At 43.8% G+C, this 4,221-nt stretch overlaps 1 long non-coding RNA gene across 1 annotated transcript; it reads right to left on the bottom strand.

The window, feature by feature from the left end:
* Positions 1 to 934: 934 nt before the first annotated feature.
* Positions 935 to 4,010, bottom strand: LOC111609942. The gene is made up of 3 exons (XR_002753412.1): positions 3,369 to 4,010; positions 3,055 to 3,176; positions 935 to 1,815 (listed from the first exon to the last, which is right to left on the bottom strand). It is a non-coding gene; the product is annotated as an uncharacterized LOC111609942 (long non-coding RNA).
* Between the last annotated feature and the right edge of the window lie 211 nt (positions 4,011 to 4,221).

The following is a 4,221-nucleotide window of genomic DNA, read 5'->3' as shown; positions in this document are numbered from 1 at the left end:
CGTTCTCGCATGTTGAGCTTTTATTTTACTAGAACTAGTCGTTCCAGAGAAAAATGTTTCCAAATGCAGCTATTTCTACGGCTGAAAAACCACCTCATCCTGTAGCACAAGCTAGTTTTTCTATAAAAAATACTTTTTTTCATAGAAAAACTATTGTTTTAAAAAACATTGGCGTGTTCCCGTTTGGCAAATTTATTTTTGTACTTTCAATTTGCGCATTAAAAAACATGTTGCTGGGCGTGCCGTGGTGGCGTAGCAGTTAGCGCGACCCGTATTTGGAGGCCTTTAGTCCTTGACGCGGCCGTCGCGGGTTCGACTCCCAGACCCGACGACATTTGCCGCATGTCTTCCCTCTTCTGCTTCCCTGTTTCCTGTCAGCCTGCTGTCATATAAGGGACACTAGAAAAAAAAAAAACATGCTGCTCTATTGTCATCATCACTTCCTGTTGTCTTCTTTGTTGTTTCCGCCAGTAGTAACATCCGGTTGTTGATCATGTGATGCGTGTGATGTGAAAATGTTTCCATGGCATTTTTAGCAAAATCAACTGATTTCTGCAGCAGATCCTCATCCTAGTGCAAAAATTTTACATAGAAATATTTTAGTTTTTTCAAAATTTTCTTGTTACAATTAAGCAAATTTATTTTCGTACTTTCATTTTGCGCATTAAAACAAACTGCACCATCATCCTTCTACCACTTCCTGCTGTTGTCGTCTTCATTGTTTCCAGCAGCGGTAACGTCTGCTGCTGATCATGTGACTCGTTTGACGCAAAAAAACCCGTTTCCAAAGCATTTTTGCAAAATAAACTGTTTATTTTTGATATGACCAAACAACAACCTCGTCCCAACAATGTTTTATTGTAAAATACAAGTTTTTTCTAAATTTGCATATTTTCACTAAGCAAATTTATTTTTGTACTTTCAACTTTTTTTGCACATTAAAACAACAAACTGCGCCATCATCCTCCTCCCACTTCCTGTCCTCATTTCCATTACAGTTTTGTGAAATGAACCAGTTTCTGATAAACCACCTCATCGTAGCACAAAACCTTTTATAAATAAGATTTTTTTTCTGTATTTTTAATTTGCCCATTTGAAAAAATCCCCTCACATTTCCTATTTGTCGTCTTCTTCATCCTTTCCGCCTGCAGTAACATCCGGTTGTTGATCACGTGACTCGTGATGCATAAAAGCTTCTATTGCAGTTCAGTCAAATAAACCGATTTATACTGCTGAAAAAAATGCACCTCTTCCGAGCGCAAGAAATTTTAACTTCAGCTCATTTCCTGGTGATCAGTGGAGTGGAAGCTGGTGCAGCCGAGAACTGAACTTTGAACATGGCAGCCAGCAGAGCTGAAACCTGAACGTGTTTCCAACAGAAAGTCCAAACTGCCGGGTTTGTGTTGCGTCTTTGCATTGACGACGCCTGAGAGACATCAGCTCGCTTGGCGCGCGCTCAGCGCATACAGGAGTGTTTGGATCACCTTGGGCAAGCTCCGCTGTGTGTGTTCACCCCGTTGCCATGGCGCCTGCCGGAGAGTTTGACACAACATCTGCAGCTTATAGTGCCTCATTACTGATGAAATCACTTGAGTGGAAAGTCGTCCTTCGTGGGCTCCAGGTCCTCCTAGAGAGCTTTCCTAAAGGTTAGCCGTGACAACGGAGTAGAAAAACATCTGCCTGCAGCTTAATTGCGCCAATGAAACCTTCTGATGATGTGAAGTATTTACTGGGGGTTTGGTGGAGCGTCTGTTTGACGTTAGTTCTTGTGGGAAAGGCAGTTCACACCATGCAACGCTCATAAGAGGTTCCAGGCTGCAGAGGAGATGAGCGAATGTGGGGAAGGAAGAAGAAAAAGAAAAAAGTTTATCAGGCATTTGGGAATAGTTAGCAGAAATTTCCTCAAGAACGGAGTGAGAAAAAGACAGCGGGGGTTGTTCCTAGAGGAAAGTATTCACACCCCTCCAGCGTTTTCACATTCAGTTTGTTTCATTTGATCCAATTGATGGAGTTTAACTTGATGGACCGGAAAAAACAAAAGTTACTCTGTTTACCAAACTGTTTCCAAGTGTTAAAGTTCATTTTAAAGCCCTTTAAAATGAACTTTAACACTCAATTCAAATCTTCCTTCACAACTCAGTCTGGGATTTCTCCCTTTCACTTGGATTCCCCCCTAATCCTACCAGCCAATCAGAGAACAGAAGGAGAATTTGTGACTGATGACGTCAAATTTTAGAACTGCCCTCTCCCTATGTTGTTGTTTATATATCATATGTAATTTTACGCATGTGCACAGCACTGGAGAGCAAAAGGACGATTCTTCTCCTCGCCATCCAAAGCTGCGCTGCTGCGGCGGAACAATCCCTTTAAAATGAAACCTGTTGCTATTATTCATTTAGTGCAGTGAGTCTCAGCAAAGCTGTAACTGAACTGAAACACAAAATTCCACATCACACCTACATGTTAAGTTTGTCATAGTCGGGGTGTGCTGTGGTGGTGCAGGGGGTTAGCACGCCCCACGTTTGGAGGCCTGAGGCCTTGACGCGGACGTCGCGGGTTCGACTCCCGGTCCCGACGACCTTTGCCGCATGTCTTCCCCCCTCTCCTCCCCCTCCTTCCTGTCTGCCTACTGTAGAAAAAATACGAGCCGCTAGCGCCGCAAAAACTCTTCGGAGAAAAAAAATGGGGAAAAAAAAAGAAAGTTTGTCATAGTCAAGCTAGCATAGCTGACCTACTTCCCTCTTCCGCGTTATTTTTTTCTATTAAAACTTTTTCCTGCTCAGAGCAGCAGCTCCTTTAATGAGCTCAGCAGCTCCACCAGCTGTTTGCTAATTGCTGCTGGCTAGTCTGAAGGAGCTGCGCTTCGAAGCTGGGGCTAGGTCCACACAGGCGTTTTGCACAGCTGAATGGTTGCCATGGAGATTGAATGATTTCTCTAACATGGATGAAAAAATGAAGGCAACACTCCAGGGAAAGATTTGATGGAAAGATCCAAAAAGTTAATTTTATACCGTCCCTTTAAACGATGAACTTTTCAATGTTGTTGTAACTTACTGAACATCAGATTGAGGTTTGTGGTGATGAACTGTGAAGTTTCAGGCTGTGATCCTGTTTCTGCAGGTTTGGGGTTTTTAACAGCTGAATGGTTGCCATGGATACTAAAGGATTTCTCAAACCTGCATGAAAGAATCAAAGCAAAACTCCAGGTTTGTGTTTGATGATGGACTAACATTAAAAGGAGATGGAAAGATAAAAAAAAGTATTTTTAAATGCAGTTAGAATGTAACCAGAATACATGAGCATGCCACACTTTTCAGAAGTTTTTGTCTAAATAGAAAAATAATTAGAAATAATTTTTAAAAAAACACCTTGAAGTTCTGCTTCAGTTTTGCTCCATCAAACAAACTGAAGGTTGTTTTGCCTTCAGCAGCCCTCTGATCGTGTTTTGTGTTGAATTTTCTGCTGGTTGACCAGAAAACGCTGCAGTTCTTCTCCTCTTCGCTCCAGGAGACAGTAGTGAGGCCGATTTGGAGTCCGCTGGCTTTGTTTTTGCATATTTGTGCAGCGGCAGAGGCTACACCCAGCCCCAGACATTAATAACACCACCCTGCGTCAGCGACGCTCTCCATGTCCAAGCAGAAACATCTCCAGCTTCTTCCCGATGAGTTTTACCTTCTGGTAAACTTTCTGTATCGCTCCGTGCAGAGCGGGATGATTTAACCTGTTAATTAATGTCATGTGTTTCTGCCGCGCTCCTCTGTTTCCCCCGCTCGGCTCGCTGTGCGTAAGGGACCCCGGGCCCCTGCCAGAGTCTTGTGTTTTTTGGCACAACGCGGAGCATGACGTCTGCAGGCGTGGTAATAACAATGAGAGGCTGTAAATCCTGGGCTACACGGTGTTCAGAGTGGGAAAACACGCAGGGCGTGGCCTGTGAAATGTTACAAATCTAACGGTGCGGAGTGAAACCGCGATACCTGAACTGATTTGTTTGAAAGTTTCGTTTGAAAAATGAAAGTGAAAAAAGTGTGAGAGATGAAACCGCGGCGGAGTTTCCTGTGGGCGCAGAGAGTCCGCGCTGCGCCGCAGCTACATAGGAAATGACTCATAGGAGCTGAACTGCGCAGCGTGGGTGTGTGCGCACTATTAAAACACGGCGCAGACTCCTCCGCATGACTCACTCTGATGCTCGCTTTTCCATGCTGAAAACCAGCACGGATTCCT

This window comes from Xiphophorus maculatus, chromosome 10 (assembly GCF_002775205.1).
Source record: "Xiphophorus maculatus strain JP 163 A chromosome 10, X_maculatus-5.0-male, whole genome shotgun sequence".
NCBI classification, from domain to species: Eukaryota; Metazoa; Chordata; class Actinopteri; order Cyprinodontiformes; family Poeciliidae; genus Xiphophorus; species Xiphophorus maculatus.
The sequence above is the reverse complement of the archived record's forward strand: the minus strand, read 5'-3'. Positions and strand labels throughout refer to the sequence as shown.